The sequence below is a fragment of the Artibeus jamaicensis genome, unplaced genomic scaffold, assembly GCF_021234435.1.
Source record: "Artibeus jamaicensis isolate MK-2021 breed Jamaican fruit bat unplaced genomic scaffold, CSHL_Jam_final scaffold_1964, whole genome shotgun sequence".
NCBI classification, from domain to species: Eukaryota; Metazoa; Chordata; class Mammalia; order Chiroptera; family Phyllostomidae; genus Artibeus; species Artibeus jamaicensis.
Genome location: NW_026522030.1, coordinates 50,882,014 through 50,902,477, shown reverse-complemented (window position 1 = coordinate 50,902,477; position 20,464 = coordinate 50,882,014).

The following is a 20,464-nucleotide window of genomic DNA, read 5'->3' as shown; positions in this document are numbered from 1 at the left end:
TTGCTGAGAGCCACCCGGTAAATGTGGCAGGTGTGCTTGAGTTGGAAAAGTAGCATTTAGTAAACATTAATGACTGCTAAGTTTTGACAAGGAGCTGGGTGTTTGTGTAATCTTAAATCATTTCCCCACAAATTGCTCATGAGTTTTAAGAGAAAAATAATAATTATATAATGAAGTAATCAGGTGATATCACTGATGAGAAGCAGAATGTCTTGTGTATTTTCAGATATGATATGCTAAGAATGTGTAATTTAAATCTACTCTGAGAAAACATCAGACAAACCCAAAGTACGGTATTTTCCTATGTATGATGTGCACTATTTTTGCTCAAATTTTTGAGGGAAAATTGAGGATGCGCATTATACATGGGCAATACCAGAAATACCTTGTATCTGTTCTTGTGTTTTGTGATTATTTGTTACATAAAACTTCTTGTACCTTAATATGTTCAAAAATAAATGCTAAAATTACTTTATAATACAAAAACAAGTATATAACTATAAATAAATAAAAATGAATTAAAAAATTTTAAGAGATTTTTTTCTTGAAAGTTTGGGCCAAAGTCATGGGTGCACAGTGTACATGGGAGTACATTATACACAGCAAAATACTGTAATATAAAATAAAATATTCTTTATTTTTTTAAAAAATGTAAAAAGATTATATTCTTCAGAAACTTCAGGGTCATAAAAGATTTTTTTAAGCTGCAGAAATTGTCCAGATTAAGGGAGACTAAAGAGAAATGACAGCTGAATACAACATATGACTATGAAGCAGACCCTGTATTGAAGGGGCAGAAGCACTATCAAAGATATCATTGGACCAATTTTAACATTGAGGAACAGAGGACAGATTAGATCTTAGATGTCTTAGCTGTACTGATATTAAATTAACTGAGGTTGACAACTATATTATAATTATTCTTAGACATATTCACACTGAAGAATTAATTAAAGAGTAATTATGTATGTAACTTAACTATACATAGTTGAAAAAAATCTACCTATTTAGCTCTGTATGTATCTATGTATCTACCTTGCTAGCAATTGATGAAGCAAATGAAGACATTAATAATAGGTAAATTGAAATTAACATTAATATAGGTATTCTTTATATTATTCTTATTCTCATAACTATTCTCCAAGTTTTTCCAAATATAAAAAGGTACTTTTTTTAATGTTGGGAAAATTGTATCACCAATTACTTTATTATATATGTTAGTGTTTATGCTACATATAAATATATTATGTACACTTAGGACTTCAACAGGTAAAATAGTAGTATAAATGAGAAATTTTAAAGAAAATTTCAAAATGGTAGTAACTGGTAGGCAAGTTACTGGGAAGCAGACAGAGATGTCTGGTCTTAACCCTTGGACATGGGCCGACTGTGGACCGGGAGGGATGTTACAAAAGGCAGTTTGTAGTGCCATTCAAACATCCTCTAATATAGAGCTTGGAACAGTTTTCTTGGAATCCTAGGGGTAGGGACTGTGTAAAATGTGGTAATCGAGGCTATTCTTTCTGAAGTCTAAGGGTAATTTAAATGTATAGTTTTGTGGGGAGAAAACCTTCTCCTATTACATCCAAGCAGTGCTGGCCACCAGTCAATGTGGACAGCCACGTGTTTCACCAGGGCAGTGCCTCTGCTGATCCAGGCAGTCCCGGCAGTGATGATACACAGGAGGTGGAGAGTGGTAGAACGGAACAGCAGGGCTCTCCTCCACTGAAGAGAAGGTGTAAACTATTGTCTGGGGGTACAAATCAGCCAGAGGCTGTTGTCAACACCATTGCTGTTTTTCTTTTGTTTCACATTCTTTGACTGCCATCACAGCCTTCTGCCGCCCCTAACCTTAAGGCCAGCTTCTTTTACGGCCTCCTTCCAAATTAAGCAGGGGCTTGGATAAAGGTGTTCTGGGTTTAGAAAGACTTCTCAGTACCCTCCACTTGGGAGAATTATGGGGCTGTGTTCAGGGAAAAAGATGAGAAAAGCCTTTCCAAATGACCACCTCACTGAACTTGGTAGAAGAGTCTGTTTTTTATTTTCAACATTGCCCTTTATTCTGCAGATGCTACCACAGATAGATTATACCTGTGTTCATGAAACATTCCCCGCACTTGTTCCCTGAATATCCGCAGAGGTGGCACCCTTGCTGGTTGCTGTCTCAAGAACGACCGAACTGTAAGACCTAATACTTTTGACTAAAGAGCTGCCTCCCCTCTCCGAGTACAGAAATTTGTGCATATGCTGTGCTGGAAAGAAATATTCTCTAACAAATTTCTCAATCATTAATAGGTCTCTGAGCCTTTAATTTTGACTGATCCTCCTCATACAGCTCCATGTTATTGCCTGCTCAGAACTAAATAGAAAGATGCAGAGATGGGCAGTGTACAGATAACACCTGTTTTAAATATTGGAGATGGAATTAGGAGCTGTAATCCTAGAACGTTCCAACTGGAGACACCCAGAGGTTACTTACTGTTTCAATTAGGGAAGATACACTCAGACACTTTTTAGAAAATTTTAAAGACAATTATGTAGAAATACCATCATCCAGAGGCGGAGAAAGGTTGTGATTTCTATGTGGGAAGTTGTACTTGGATTCCTGTTGAGTTTGAGTGATTGGAACGAGGTCTTACAAATAGAGAATTGTGAATTAAAATGTCTATCTGGAGTCACTAAAATTTTTTCAGATAGCTTCAAACTTATAAAGTTTATTTCTTAACTGTACCTTGGGAAGTGTCATTCATGCATATACTCAGCAGCAAGAATCCCACAGCAAGACAACCAGAATCTGAACAACATACGTAGGAGTAGGGGAGGAGAAGGCAGATATGAACATAAGGAATTACCGATTAATCAGTGCAGGGGAGGAGGACACCCTCGTAAGGGAAAAGTAGATCCCAAGCCAATTCTGCCTCTCTTTGTTGTATCCATTGTCCTTTCAGTCTATAAAAGGGTATAGAAAAGCCTAGACATTTTCTCTAAAATAAGCCAAGATTTTTCCTGCTTCAGGGCCTTTGTACATACTATTCCCTCTACCTGACATAAGAAATTGTATGTTTGTCATCTACTGACTTTCATTTGTCCATCGGGTCCCAGATTAAAAGGTCACCTCATCAGAGTGGCCTTCCACAACTACCCTTGATAAGTGAGTCTCCCTTCCCTATTAGTCTCTTTCCCTCCACCCTGCTTACAGCCTTCAAAACAGGTAACATCATTTGTGATTATACTATTATTTGTGTATTTGTTGGCAATCACCATTTCTTTTTTGTCTTCTAAAGTATTCCTCACACAGTAGTCATTCAACTAATTATATTGTAATGAAACAGCCTCCTCAGTAGTAAGTTGAACTCTATAGCCCAGAATAGGTGGGGAACAGCAGCTAGGTAATAACCCTGGGTAGTGCTGGAATTCCCACTGAAGCTAAGATAAGAAACCACAGGTTATAGATGAGTTGTGTTCCCCCCACAAGATACATTTAAATCTTCATCCCCAGGACCTCAGACTGCCCTCATTTGAAAATAGATTTTTATAAAAGTACCCAAACTGAAATGACATCATTAATGTGAGCTTTTTATTCAGTGTGACCATTATCCCTCTAAGAAGGGGAGAATATCAGACACAGAGACAGACTTGGAGGAAAGACAGTGAGAAGTGAGACAGGGAGAAGCCAGCCATCCCTGCAAGCCAAGGAATGCCTGAGGCGACCAGAAGTTAGGAGAGAGCCCTGGTATGTTCCTTCTCTAGTGCCTCCAGGAGCATGGCAGTGTTGATTTTGTTTTTCCCTGCAGAACTATGAGACAATAAATTTTCTAAGCACCCCTGTGTGTGGCGCCTTGTTAGAGCAACCCTAGCAGACTAATGGGCCACACTTCCAAGGGCGACTGGGATTATAAGTAAACCTGTGATATTCAGCTCTAGGGATCTAGAGGTTAATTTGACTGCATTTTTACCCACAAGCTGAGGCTTGGAGATTTTTACAAATCTAAACCTTGCTTGTACCTCAGTCCCACAGAGTCTCTCTTCTGAACAATGGATGCTGAGATGTGTGCAGCCTTTGGTAAAATGTCATTAATTAAGTGTTGATCCTTGAATCTCTGGGCCAAAAGAATTCGTTTGTCACTTTTCAGACCAAGAACACTGAAATTATATAGAACAGCATAGCATAATTTTGCTAAGAATAGTGACTGCTTTTATACTAAATATAGGTCAAATAATAGCTACTGAGAAATTTTAATAAGTGTGGTGTCTGAAAACTTCTTTAAGATTTAAATACCTAAATCACTTATAACTTCCTGTTACAAAAAAAAAACTAGTCAGTGATTCTCATCATTTTGTTTCTCATCTTGCCTCTGCTTCTTCTTTCATATTCATAATTAGTGTTTTAACTGGTACACCTACAGCATATTAAAATATACTCAGCATCCGAATATGTACTAAATGATACTCACCAGCCACCTCCACTCTTGTTCCTTCACACCTTCTCCCAAATGGCTGTGGAGCTAGTTCTAAATATACTTTTAATATTTTGCACAATGCAGAAAATTAGTTGTAAAATTTAAATTGCCAGTGCAGTTTCAAATCTGCAAATGCTTTTCCAATACAGTATCTGGAAACCCAATTTATATTACTTCTTGCCAACATCTAGATTCTAGACATATTGTTAGCTCTATGAAAAAGCAAAGAAACAAGAAAGGAACAAATGTAATAAATAAAATGGAATTCTTTTGACCCACACTTATGGATATATTGAATATCTACATACTTACCATATAATTTGAGGATGGAAACTTTTAAAAATCATTACGAGCTATACACAGTATAGCTCCAGAAGTCTGTGAAACTTCAGAAACCCGATAAATTGACATAAGGGACAATTCATGTTCTGATGCTGGCTCAGCATGCACTCTGCCCTCTAGTAGTGCTTCATGCTAGGTCAAAGCAATCTGATTTAATCATACTGTATTTTTGGAAAGCGCAACTATTAATATCATTTACTGAGTGCTTGTTATGGGCCATACATTTCTCTAATACATTCATCCTCATTAAATTTGTCCAAAGTCTTCCATAAAATATGGATAATTAACTTTATTTTACCTATGAGAAAACTGAGGTGTGGGGAGACTAAGAAAATTCCCTTGGGCCATACAATTGGCAGGTGATGGAGTGGGAGGTTCTAACTCCTAAAGACATTTGTGAATTCAAACTCCGTCTTTTAAAATTGTGTTTCCAGGGGGAAAGGAAAAGATGGGAGGCAGTAATGTCATACTCACATTAATAATACCTTTCCTTCAAAAAATATATTTGTGGAGTCTATGAGAACAAATGTTCCTAAGTAACCTAGGAACGTAAGTAAGATTCTTAAGGGAAAAAAAATCTATGCTTCTGTATTATATCAAGCTTTACCTTGATACAGTTCTTTTCCTGTTATCATCGCCACTATCATTAGCACAGACTTCTTTACACATCTTTATTGTGTTAAAAACACATAACATGAGATCTTTCCTCTTAACAGACCTCTAGAACTCTCTCATCTTACATGACTGAAACTTTATGCATTTTGAACAGCTACTTCCTATTCCTCAACTCCTAGCAAAAAAAAAAAAATCAAATGTATGTGTCAATTGAATTTGACTCCTTTACATATCTGTTATAAGTAGAATCATGTGCTATTTGTCCTTCTGTTAACTGTTTTATTTCACTTACATGGTGTCCTCTAGGATCATCTATTTTAAGCCATATGACAGTATGTCTTCCTTTTTTGTGGCTGAACAATAATTCATTATATGTACATACATTTTATTTATCCATTCATCCCTTGATGGACGGTGCTTCAGTGATCATGAGAGTGCAGATATCTTTTTGAGATCCTGATTTCAATTCTTTTGGATGAATACTCAGAAGTGGAATTGTTGGAGCATATGGTAGTTCTGTTTTTAATTTTTATGAAGAACCTCCATACTCTTCTTCATAGTGGCCACACCGTTTCACATTCCCAGCAAGCATGCACAGAGTTGCAGTTTGTCTGTATCCTTGCCAACATTTGTTATTCTCATTTTGTTCTATAAAGGCCATCCTAACAGATGTGAGGTGATATTTCATTGTGGTTTTGATTTGTATTTTCCTGATGATTAGTAATCCTGAGCATATTTTCATTACCCATTTGTATTTGTATATACTCAAGAGAAAAGTCTGTTCAATTTTTGTCTTCCTTTAAAATTAAGATGTTTGTTTTTGCTCTTGAGTTGTAGGACTTCTTTTTATATTTTGGATATTAACCTCTTATCAGAGATATTGTTTCTAAATATTTTCTCACAGTCCTGTAGTTCGCCTTTCACTCTGATGCTTTACTCTGATTGCTTTGCTTTGCTTATGTGTTTGTTTGTTTGTTTGTTTTTTAGTTTGAAACATTTTTAGGGGATACCTGTTTATTTTTGCTTTGGTTATTTCTGCTTTTGGTATCATATCAAATGAATCATTGCCAAGACCAATGTCATGAAGCTTTTCTCTTATGTTCTCATCTAAGAGGCTTACAGATTTAGGTCTTGCTAAAAGTCTTTGATCCATTTTGAGTTGATTTTTAAAAATTTTTTAATTAATCTTTAGAAGGGAAGGAGAGAAACATCAGTGTATGGTTGCCTCTCATGTGTCCCCTGCTGGAGACCTGGCCCGCAACCCAGGCATGTGCCCTGATGGGGAATCGAACCGCGATCTTTTGGTTCACAGGCCTGTGCTCAATCCACTGAGCTATACCAGCCAGGGCTTTGAGTTGATTTTTTAAAAAAAATTTTTAATGTGGTGCTATGAGTCCAATTTCATTATTTTGCATGTAGATTTTCAGGATTCCCAGCACCATTTGTTAAGGGGACTGTTTTTTGCATATTCTTGGAACCATTGTACTAATGTCACTTGGCACACTTAAGTTTAAGTGTGGACTTATGTTGGGGCTCTCTATACAGTCCCATTGCTTTGTGTCTCTCTTTTTAATAATAGTGTATTATTTTGATTACTGTAGCTTTGTAATGTGTTTTAAAATCAGAAGTGGGAGGCATCTATCTTTGTTCTTCTTTCTCAAACAATTTTTTATGTGATTATTTGGGATTCTTTGTGGTTCTATATGAATGAGGATTTTTAAAAAATGTCTGTAAAAATTGCATTGAGGCTTTTATAGGGATTGCAGTGAAGCTATAGATCACTTTGGGTAGTGTGAACATTCTAACAATATTATGTCTTCCAAACCATGAACATAGGATATATTTCCATTTATCTGTGTCTTCTTTAATTTCTTTTAACAATGTTTTAAAGTTCTCAGTGTACAAGTCTTTGCTTCCTTAGTTAAGTTTATTCTTATGTATTTTATTCTTTTTGATGTTGTTATAAGTGAGGTTGTTCTTTTAATTTCATTTTGGATTGTTCATTGTTATTGTGTAAAAATGCAACAGATTTTCACATCTTGATTTTTTAAAAATATTTTATTTATTTATCTTTAGAGGGGAAGGGAAGGAGAGAGGGAGAGAAACATCAATGTATGGTTGCCTTTCGTGCGTCCCCTGCTGGGAACTGGCCTGCAGGGAACTGGTTTGCAACCCAGGCATGTGCCCTGACTGGGAATCAAACTGCGATTGTCTGGTTCGCAGGCCCGTGCTCAATCCACATCTTGATTTTTTTTATCTTGCAACTGTACTGAACTTTTTTATAGTTCTAACAGTTGTGTGTGTGCATGTATGTGTGATCTTATTTTCTCCATATTCAATAATATTATCTACAAACAGATAATATTACTTCTTCCTTTCTGACTTGAATGCCTTTATTTCCCTTTCTTGCCCAATTGTTTTGACCGATACTGCCAGTACTTTATTAAATATAAGTAGCAAGGATGAGCATCCTTATCTTCTTCCTAATCTTGGCGGAAGATATTAAATTTTTTCACCATTGAGTGTGATTTTATCTGTAGGCTTTTTTATATGGTTGATCTTTATTATGTTGAAGTAATTGTTGCTCTATTCCTAACTTTTTTAGTGCTTTATTTATCATGAAAGTTTTTTAAAAAATCTTGAGTGTTTTCAAATGCTTTTTCTGTATCTATTGAGATGATTATATGATTTTAATACTTTATTTTATTGTGCAGTGCATCTATTAATTTGTTTTCATGTGTTGAAATATCTTTGCATTCCAGGTGTATACCCATTTGACTATGGTGTATAATCCTTTTAATGCAGTATTAAGTTCAGTTTGCCAGTATTTTGTTGAGGATTTCTGCCTCTATATTCAATAGCAATGTTGGCCTATAGTTTATTTTTCTTGTAGTGTTCAGAACCATAAGAGATAAATTTTTGGTGTTTATGAGCTACCCAGTCTGTGGTAATTTGTTATACAAGCCCAAATGGACTAAGCTCTTTCTCCAGAAATAGATGAAAATGGTATACTTCCCTCTATTTCATGAAGCTGATAGACAAACAACAACAAAAGTAAAAATACAGACATATATCTGTCATGACCTTAGAAATAAAAATCTTTACCAAAATATTAGCAAATCAAATTAAGTAACATATGAAAAAATTATGCACTATCACCAATGGGGTTTATTCCAGGGATGCAAGGTTAGATATTAGTTCAATTTAAAAATCATTCAGTGTTATCCACTACATTAACAGATTAAGGAACAAATGTGACATGATCATTTTAATTGATGCAGGAAAAGCATTTGACAAAATTCAACATCCATTTATGACAAAAACCCTTTGTAAAAACATTAGAAACAGATGAAAACTTATTTATCTGCATAAAGTGCATCTATAAACACCCTACTGCTAACATTTAAGTATTATAATGTTAGCAGTAGGGTGTTTATAGATGTTGAATGTTAAGTGAAAGACTGAATACTTTCCCCATAAGATCAGGAATGAGGTAAGCAGGGATATTTGCTCTTACTAGTCTTATTAAACAAAATATATTTAAGATTTATATGTTAAAATATGCAACATTCTGGTGCAAGAAATCAAAGATCTAAATAAATGAAGAGACATAATGTGTTTATGAATTATAAGAATCAACATTATTAAAGATGTGAATTTCCTCCAAGTTAGTATGTAGGTCTAATATATCTACCTTAATGTGTCTAAGAGTAGGAGGCTGGTGAGCTGCTCAGGCATAGACTTTGAAGGAACCATATTTTGTTGAGATCATTTTAGTTTGAGTACAAAGCTCAGCTTTGCAAGACCAGAAAATTTAATTCTAAATGTACTAAAGCACTGCTCTCTTTTACCATGGCTAAAGAGTGGGAAGCCTTTTGGGACTACTGTGTAAGTCACATGACATTAATAATCAAGATGGCATGTTGTCAAGAAATCTGATCTGCAGGCTTATTTTGTTTGGCTAGCAATGTTGTTGTTGTTGTTAATAAGAATTACAGAGCTTTCCATGGAGACCTGCACTCTCTTATTTACCAGTGTCCCTATTACCCTCTATTGTCTGACACTTGACCCTGCCTGTTCTCTCCTGGACATACTAAAATTTGCGACTCTTAACTTACAATATTGTTGCAACAAAAACAATCAATCCCAAGTTCAAGTAAATGACCTCAGAAACAAACTTTTATAGCCCATACGTTGATTAGAAAGGGCTTTTAAAGACATGCCAATAAAACACACGGGAAACTAGGTATTTAGGTCCAGAAGGGAAGGTTTTAGGATTTGGTGTAAGGGAAAACCAAAATAGGCTTAATAAGCTTTCTTAGAGAAGCTGAGCAACTATTCTAGAAAAGAACATTAAGTTCTAAAGGGAATTCATGAATTTTAAAACAATGTTTACTTTTTTCCATGAAAACTTTTATCACTTATCCCCCATTCTGACACATTTTAGCCACACCAGTGACCAGAAGACTCACACTCTTACTAACAACACTCCTTCTATGGTTACATTGATTGGTGTGATAGCTTGGTGAGGAGTTCAGGGGACTTCAGTTTTGTGTTTCTTTTTATTTTTTAATTTATTGGGGTGACATTAGTTAATAAAATTATATAGTTTTCACTATACGACTCTATAATACATCATCTGTATATTGTATTTGTTTTCGCCACCCGAAGTCATCGCCTTCTGTCACCATATATTTGACCCCTTTGACCCTTTTCTACCTTCCCTGACTCCTTTGCCTCTGGTAACCAAGCACCATGCTGCTGCTATGAGTTTTTGCTTGTTTGTTTGTTCATTTGTTGCTTTCAGTTTTACATCATAAATATGAGTGAAAACACATGGTTTCTATTTGACTTATTTTGTTGAGCATGACATTTTAAAGATCTATGCATGTTGTCACAAATGGCAGTATTTCATCCTTTCTTATCGCTGAGTAGTATTCTGATGCAGACACCAGCCTGCAGTGTCCTCGGTGTTATGGATGAGATACAAGACAAATTCACACGGACTATGGAATCCTGTGGAGGAAAAGGGATGGCATGGCTACTCTCTCAAGGGGAGAGCACCCCCCACCCTTGCCCTGACAGGCTTTTATTGGGTTTCAATTTGCCCAGGAATACAGGTAAAGTTTATTAATCATTGTCAGGCAGTAAGGATCAAACAATAGATGGCATACAAAGAACTATTAGGGCTTCCTCTGAGTCGGGGTCTATTAGCTAAAGGGCTACAAAACTTTGGGAAACAAACTCATTTCCTGCTCAGACCCTTATCATTTAATTGAGAGCATTCTCAGCAAAGCAGATTTCACAGGATTTTATGTATTCTTTCTTAGGCCTGATCACCTGGGGACTCCGTCCTTTCCAGCACAGGGCTACACCGCCCTCTGTCATTGTTCCAGGTTTAAGTCAGGTAGGGGAAGTAAGGCAGCCAAGAGATTAGGAGACTTCTTTCAGACGGAATGAGGACTCAGGCTATGTCAAAGCCAAGGGGCGAGGGTCCATTACCCACTTTCTCCATAGTCCCCCAAGTTCTTCCCTGGGGCTCCCCATTATCATGCCTGTCTTAGGTGGTTCCTCCCTTGGGGAATCTTACCCATCACTGGCTAACTGATCAAGCATTGGGGGCCAGGCAGGGTGAAGTAAAAGGAGCAGAAGCGGCACCCCTGCCAGGGAGATAAGCTTTGTCTCCTTAGTGGCTGATGGTCTGAAGGTCACTCACTCAGCCTTAGCCATGGGGGTGTAACAGCTTCTGAAACCAGGCAGGGCAGTTCCCAATAGTATTCCATTGTTGGGAACCACATCTTTATCCAGTCATCTATTGAAGGACACTTTGGTTATTTAAAAGTCTTGGCCACTGTGAGCAGTGTTGCAATGAACATAGGGAACATATATCTTTGTAAATAAATATTTTCAAAGTTTTGGGGTAGATACTCAAAAGCGGCATTACTGGGTCATATGGTAACTCTGTTCTTAATTTTTCGAGGAACGTACATACAATGTTTCCTAGTGACTGTGCCAGTTTACAATCCCACCAGCAGTGTATGAGGACCCTTCTTCTCCACAACCTCTCTAATTCTTATGTTACTTGTTTGTTGATAACAGGCACTCTAACAGGTTTGAGGTGGAATCTCAGTGTGGCTTTGATTTGCATTTCTCTAATAGCCAGTGGAGCTGAGCATTGTTTCATATATCTGTTGGCCCATATTATGTCTTCTTGGGAGAAGTGTCTATTCAGGCCCTCTGTTCATTTTTTTTTAATTGGATTTTTTTGTTGTTGAGTTGTATGAGTTTTTTCTATACTTTGGATACTAACTATTTCCAGAGATGTTGTTTGTAAATATCTACTCCCATTAGTTGGTTGCTTTTTTTAAATGATAGTTTCTTTTGTTGTGTAGATCTTTTTAGTTTGATATGGTGATATTCATTTTTTTCTTTTACTTCCCTTGCCTTTGAGGTCAAATTCATAAAATATTCTCTAAGAACAAGATCCATAGGTTTGGTACTTATATTCTCTTTTATGTATTTTATTGTTTGGGACCTTTTGTCTATTTTGGGATAATTTTTTTGTGTGGTGACAAAGAGCAGTCTAGTTTCATTCATTTTCATGTGGCTTTCCAATATTGAAGATAATACATTTAAAAATGCTTATTATGCCCTGGCCAGGAGGTTCAGTTGGTTGGAGACTCATCCCATACACCAAAAAGGTGGTAGGTTAGACCTCTGTTCAGGGCACATACATAGGTTACAGGTTCTATCCCTGTTCTGGGCAAGCATGGGAGGCAACCAATCAATGTTTCCCTCTGATATTGATGTTTCTCTCTGTGATGTTTCACCTCCTGCTTTCTCTAAAATCAATAAATATATCCTCAGGTGAGTATTAGGAAGGAAAGAAAGAAGGAAAGAAGGAAGGAAGGAAGGAAAGAAGGAAGGGAGGGAGGGAGGGAGGAAGGAAGAAATAGATATGCCTAGCATATTAGAGTGCAACACAGTATTCCTACCTTCAAAGTGAAACACTTTCTGACTCTGTCCTCAAATTAGGGAGTAGGAAGGATGCTGTGAGAGACTTACCGGTGTTTCCTCAGCACTAATTACAGAACACATGTTTAAATATAAACTTCTCAGAAAGGTAATTATTTTCTATATTTTCTATAACTAGGCACTATGTTTTATACCATAAATTATAGCCTAAAATGTTTTTGTCTGCATTCCAAATTACCATTTATATTTCTATCAGAAAATGCGTTCCAGATTTTAAATAATCAACTGGGAAAGAGAAAGTTTGTATTTTAGCCTGCTCATAAATCAAGACTGCAAATAGTGCCGAACTTTCACCTTTTTATATCCTAACATTTCAAATTTCTCCAGAGTAGGATCCTCTCAGTAATTAGTTAGGTGTTTTGGTCATAGTATATTCTCAGTAAATATTTTTTGGTTCAATTTGATGTTTTGAATTAAGAATTAAAGGAAATCAACCATGGCAGGAAGATTAAGTGTAAAATGGCCCTCATGTGTCCCCTTCCTGTGTCTATACATCTTACAACATGAGTTTGCAATTCCTCCTTCAAGGACTACAGTCTTTTCTCCTACCCACGAAATCTGGGCTGGCCTTATGATTTGCTTGTACCAATAAGAATATGGCCAAGTGATGATATCCCAGTTCTGAGTGTAGACTTTAAGACGTCTTCCCTCTTCCATACTTTCTGAGAACTCTGCCACCAGCATTTAAATAAGCCTGTACCATAGACCATGTAAAGAAAGTCCAATTGTCCCAGCTGAGCTCATCCCAGACTAGTTTACAGCCAGCTGACCTCCATATATGTGAAAGATCCTAGCCTAGAGCTGCCTACTCAACCTACAGCTGACCACAGATACATGGGTAAGCTCACCTAAGACCAGAATAACTGCTCACTTCATCCTTAGACTCATGAGCTGTAACAAATGCTTGTTTGAAGCCACTGAGTTTAGAGTTGGCTTGTGGAACAGAGATAAGTCACTGGCATATCTGAATAGTGATAAGTAACTAGGTTAGGTTCTGAGCAATGAATAGGAGCTAATTCAGAAAGCACGGTGGTAAGTTTTCAATGGGAATCACAAAGGGAATAAGTTCAATATTATAGAGAGAACAGGAAAAAAATCCCTAGATCATTTAATTTTAGAAAAGAGTAACAGGAATTATAACAAAACTAAGTATTAATTTTGAAAAAATAAAAATATGTGTGTGTGTGTGTATTTTTTCAAGTGCCTATAGAAAGCCCTATGACCTCTAAAGACACAAAATACCTATAGATGAGAAGGCCAGGGGGCCAGAAAATATGCGTAACCTGTATTGCATGCTCAGACATTCAAACACAATGCTGCCTGCTTTACTGACAGTAATATCCAAGAGGCTATTCTGGGTGAAAGCATCTTTTAAAAAGGAAAAGGACTGCCCAAGAGAAGCGATAAGGGGGCTCAGGAAATGGGCAGTCAGAGGCAAACTCAAAACTAAACAAATCCCCTCCAAAAAACTTTAAAAAGCTTTCTACAAGGAATGGCAATGCCTATAGTATGCAGTTCTTTAAATAAATTAGAGAAAGGAAGCCAGCCAAAAACAGTGAGATGGATACAGTGCAAAAGGTCCATCGAGAAAATGAGAAAGGGTATAGCAGAGAGACAATTAATTCTTGGCTTCAATTAGTCCTGACAAAGACCTTCAGGAGTTTCCCACTCTGGATCTGTCCTTTGACTGATACAGGTCAAAGGTGAGAGAAAAAATAATGCTAAAAGCACAAGGTGTGCTAGATGAATTGGCAGACTAGAGGTAGATTGTTTGTACATTGGCATGCTGGCACCCAACCTGGTATTTTGAAGAAACTACAGGGTTGGAAGAGCTACCCTCGACCAAAATGCTGAAGCGTTATAGAGACTATCCTCAAAGGCCATATGATTTTATATCTGGACAATTGGCAGAAACGATGTAAAGGAATGGGATCACGTGATGTTTATGCAAAATATAGTAAAATTATCAATTGTGTTTGTTGTTCAAGCTGCTGTAGAAGCTGGTATAAGGGGTCCTGTGTTTCTCCAAGATGTCACATGACAAAAGCCAAGTTTTGTGCACTGAATTCTGAGCTCTAGCCCCAAAGGACTAACAGCTTTTTAAACTCAGAAATAAAAATGAATGCTGAACTCAAACCATGACCCCAACTCAAACTTCTCTTTGAGGAGAGTCTAGGCACATTTGGTGTGAGTTGAACTGGGTGATATCTAGAAGGAAGGAAATGAAATCTGATTGTAAAAGAGAAGGAAAAAGATGTGGTCTTCCTGAGGTTGGTGAAAATTCCCCAAGACTGAGAGAAGCAAGAGGGCTTGGTGGTCTCCACAGACAGCAGCAAGGACCTTGAGTGGGAAGAACAGAGGGGCAGTGGCCACAGGGTTGAGATATGTGTTAGCTGTTGAACTGTGGAGTGTGGAGAATGTCCCCTGGATAGTTGAGTGCTTCAGGGGTGTCCAACCTGTGGCCTGAGAGCTGCATGTGGCCCAGGACCTCCATGAAGGCGTCCCAACACAAAATCATAAATTTACCTTAAAACATTATGAGATTTTTTTGTTTTTGTTAGTGTTAGTGTTTATAATGTGTGGCTCAAGACAACTCTTCTACCAGTGTGGCCCAGAGATGACAAAAGGTTGGACACCCCATTGGCAAACAGTACATTTGGGGCAGGCAACTCTGAGTTCACGCCTTGTGACATGCCAGGGCCATGGCAAGGTCAGGCTTGGCAGAAATATCGGCTAATCAGAGGAGGATCAGTACTGGTGGTGACTGCCGCAGCCTAAGAGCTTGGCTCATGCCTTTGTTTTTGGTTGTCCGATGATCATTAGGATGGAACGTCTCAATGATCTGGAGTGGGATTCAGAATTTAGATCTGCGACATTTATTATGATAAGTATTCCCAGAAAAATGCTTAATTTACTCCTACAATTTATCAAAGTGAAATCAGAGGGGGATATATTTTTTTAAAAAATAGAAATCATTCCTGCATTCCTGATCTGTGTGAATTATTTGACTGGGAAAATAGGCCTGAGAAAAATCAACAAATTTAATTCATTTAGCTGTTTAAAAGAGCTTTGCCAGAATTCTATGACAAAATCCATTAAAAAATTTTCTCTCTATTTTGTATTATGAAGCATTTCTATATTCTGAGAAGATCAGAACATGAGATAACAGACACCAAAATACTGACCACCCAGATTTAACAGATGTTAATATTTTATTGAATTTGCTTCAGATCCTATTTTTTTAGATAAAGTTTTTTACATGGAGCTAAAGTCTGAAGAGCTCAAGTCCATTTCTTCCGCTCTTGTTCTGAATTTGTGTATAACACTGTTTTATGTTTGATTGTATATACGTGTGATTATATATACATCCACAAAAATGTATTATTTTGTGTGTTATAGTTTTAACCTGACTGGTATTATTTTTATACATTTTTATATAGCATTCAATTATAATTTTTACTTCTTTCCTATCTATGTATCTATTCTTCTTTTATTCCTCATGTCTTTTCTTTCTTTTCTTATTTTCTTTCCTTTATTTAAAAACTATAATGAGTCTCCTGATATTTTATATACAAGGGGGGATAAAAAAACCCAGAATTATCTTCTGGAGGGCAGCCTCTTGTACTACAGGCTTCCCCCATTAGGTGAGTGTTCTAGGGACCCATCTGTATCAGTGTACCAGCTGGTGTTGCTGTGGGAGGCTGCATTTGGCTTCAGTGAATTTTTTTTGGAGGACTCTTTCAACTTGTCTGTCCACTTCGTGATGGGTGGAGTGTTTTATAAATGTCAGGTCAAGTTGATTGATAAATAGTATTCAGAATTTCAGTGTTTTTACTAAATTTCTGTCTGCTTGTTCTCTCAATTATGGAGGGAGGGATATTGAAATATTTGGCTATAATTTCAAATTTGCCTGTTTTTTCTTACAGTCCTATTACTTTTGGCTTCATGTATTTTGAAGCTCTGTTATTAGGTGGATAAACTATTATTATTGTTTTTTTAATAAATTGTAACTTTTATTATTATGGAATTACCTTCTATATTTCTGGTAATATTTTTGTTCTTAAATATTCTTTGTTTAATATTAGCGTAGCTACTTCAGCTTTGATTTAAATAGTATTAGCATGGTATAAATTTTTTTCATTTTTTTCTTGTAACCTATTTTTTCTCTCTACTTTTGTTTATTTTAAAGATTTTATTTATTTTATTTTTAGAGAGAGGAGAAAGGAGGGGCAAAAAGAGGGAGGGAAATATCAATGTGTGATTGTCTCTCACATGCAGTCCCCCCTGGGGGGTCTCCATTGTGGGGACTGGCCCCCCACTGAGGACCTGCCCACAACCCAGGCATGTGCCCTGACTGGAAATTGAACTGGCAACCCTTTGGTCCGCAGCCGGTGCTCAATCCACTGAGCTACACCAGCCAGGTTTTCTCCACTTTTAAATAGGGAGGTTATAATTGGGTCTTGCTTTTTATGTCCAATCTGGTAATGTTTTTTCTTTCAATTGGGGTATTATTATTTAAATTTAATGTAACTATTAACATGTTTAGAGTTAAGTACATCATTTTATTGTTTGTTTTTATTTATCCCCTTTATTCTTTGTTCCACATTACCTTATTCTGTCTTTTTAAAATGTGTGCATATTTTTATGGTTCTATTTTATCTTTTTTGGAGCTTATTAGCTATAACTCTTTGTCATTTTAGTGATTTAGAATATGTATCTTCAGTTTATTACACTATCCTTCAAGTGACAGTGTACCACATCTCATGTTGTATAAGAGACTTAAACTAGTAACTTCTATTTCTTTTCTCCTGACCTTCCTGTATTATTGTTATACATCAAGTATTGCATGTTATTATATATTATAAAGTCTCCTTATCAAATTCTTGTTTTGTTTAATGAATTATGTGTATATATATATATAGAGAGAGAGAGAGAGAGAGAGAGAGATCTAGACAACTCTTTTCAGGGTAATTTTGTTTTCAAATATTTCATGGGTATTCCTATAATCATTTATTCACCTGAACATTATATTAAGAATTTCAGTTCCATAATAGATCAAAAACATTTTTTTATTCATGGAAAACAAGGAAGAGAATTTATATATTTACAATATTCAGCAATAACATTCAAAAATCTAAAGTGGAGACATGGTCAGTTGTGGGGGCAACTTTTCCCCCATGACCCCCTGACCAGCACAGATGAAATTAAACAAGACAAGACGTGATCTGCTTGAGGAGGAGAGGTGGCCAGTTTCTCAGGGGAAACAAAGGCCTCGAGCCCCTTTCTCCAGGGGCTTTTATTGGGTTGTAATACACAGGAATACAGGGTGGCAAGGATCAAACAGTAGACAACATTTCAAAGAAATCTGAGGGCTTAGTGTGAGTCAGTATCTATCAGTAAAGGGGGTTGCAGAACTTTGGGGAGACATACTCATTTCCTCTCGGACCCTTATCACATGAATGAAAGCACTCTTAGCAGAGCAGATTCCACAGGTTTATCGGGAAGTCTTTGTGATGCCAGATTTTCCCCCAGGACATGCTCTAGCAAGGCAAGGAGCTGCACCCTCCCCAACAGGTATTCAGGCTTAAGGGGATTAGAGCCAGGAGGCGCTTCTCCCAGAGAACATGGGGACTTGGGCTTTGTCAAAGGCGGGGGCTGAGAGTCCATTGCTCCCTCTTTGTTGCAGCCCCCCCCCCCCCAAGTCCTCATGATGGCCTCCCACGTGATCAAGTCTGGCTTAGGTTGTCCCGCCCCGCTGTGAGGGGTCTTACCCATCAGTCATTGACTTCTGACCAAGCTTTGGGGGCAGGGAGAGGAAACTGAGGCAGCCTTTGCTACCAGAGACAAGCTTTGTCTCCTGCAGCTCTCATTCCAAAGGTCATCACTTGCCCTTAGCCACAGGGGGTCAAGTTACAATTCCTGAAACCAGGCAGAGAGGTCCACAACCGTCAGTTTTATTTACTTAGATTTTTCCATAAAGTCTTATTTCTCTCTCTAGCTATCTATAATATACCTCTTATAACTTTATCACTCACTCATGTATATCTATACCAATAAAGATCTAGAGATCTTTATCTTCCTCCATCTTTATAGATAGATACAGGAAAAGTGCAAGATCTGTCTATCTTTATTTAAAGAGATAGATATCTTTATCTACCAATATGTCTAGATAAATAGATAGGTAGATCGATTCTGTATATTTATTAGTCTATCCTAATTTTTTCATTATTTATGGCTATGATAAATAAAGTTCTGTGGTCCCTCAAAATTCTACATCCAGAAAGCAGAATCAAAAACTAATTAGTCTTAAAGACAGAGCTTCCAAAATCTCTCCCCATGTGGCCAAGGATGATAGCATAAAAGGAAGGACGTCACTAAGGGGCCTCAAGAGTCAAGGACTTAGTAACTGTGTTAGGGAATGGAATGGAATCAAATGCTAATGAATGTACTCCAGCTGCAGAGTAGGATACTCTTTCAATAACAACCAAGTGGAATTTCAGAATTACTTTGGAGCAGGGACCACAGAATCGCTACCTTTCCTTTCTAAATCGACATGTTGATTTAAATAAACTGGTTCTTTCTGCAGTTTTATGTCACAGTTATGGGGAAGAGATAACTTGATGTTTTGTTTCATAGGTGTGCAGACCTGGAGGAGCTATGTATAAAATTTTAGCTACATGTATTGATTGGATAGGTCTTGGGCAGGAGGCACATGTAATGTAGTGATTGGGTAGGACTTAAGAAGAGGGCACACATTTTCTGATGGAAAGAAAGTCACCTAGATGTCTGTGACCAGAAGGGTTGGTTGTGATAGTTGTAAGAGAAAATTTAAACAAATATCAGTTCTCTCACTGTGAGTGCAAAGTAAGACAGTTCTCCACTCAGTTGATCTCAGACTGGCTCTGTGACTGGCTCTAGCCAATGCAATTTGAATGAAAGTGATGCACATCAGTTGTGGGTATAAGCTTTGAGGCAATGTTTACTTTTCCGTACTCTACTTTCCAGATTTTTCAGTAAAGGAAGCAGGGAGTAGAACAGAAAGTTTTATTAGCGTGGGTTCCTAAGATGCAACGATAAGCAAAGCCTCTAGCTGCCCTGTGATAGACATGCCCTGTGAGCGAGAACTGCACTTATTTGTTGTGAGCCATGAATATTTGGTGATTGTCCTCTACCTTACACAAGCTAGCTTATTTTGACTGATAAATATTTTTCCTGTGTCCTGATTTTTGTAGTTAACAATTTTCAGGAATATTTTAACTTTCTGTGTCTTTACTTACAGGTCACTTTTCTGGGTGTGGTTCAGATTTCCCATGTGCTATATCTTGGAGGGTATTTTTCTATTCCTTTGACTGAGTAACCTATTTGTATAGATGTGGTTTTGGACCATGAACATTGTCTATAGGTTTCTGCTGGTACTTGTGTGATGGAATGAGTCTCTCATCTTGAGATCAGGACATGTGTCCCTTTTAAGTAAGCAACCTTTCAGTGAGGATGTCCTTCTGTAATATGGTGGGAGTTTATTTGTACTGCACAACACAATTTTCTTCCTATACTGATAAAAGACTTGGGCTTTTTTAAGGTCCGAAATTCATCTGTAGTTCTTTAATTGACCAAACACAAGCAAATGAAAACCCACTGTACATGAAATGCTCATCGCAATTTTTGTACCGCTCTCATGCCCACCACCTGATTTGTAGGTTAGCTTTCTCATATGAAAAATAAAGCAGATCTGATCTTGCAGGTTGGGAAGACTGAATACAATAACAAAGGTCTGTAATGTTCATGACACAGTGCCCATTTCACTCGTTCATTCACTATTATTATTTATTTTGGAAGGTCTCTTACACTCAAAATGTCTATGATCTTGTTTGGACTCCTTTCCTATTTGTGGCAAGGCTGACCCAGATGATTCTGGAAATAAAATCATCACAGAGTAAAATCCTATGTTCAGTCATTTTCAGTCAGTTCTCTTTTGGCCTAATAACTATCTGAATAAAATAACACTGAAGACA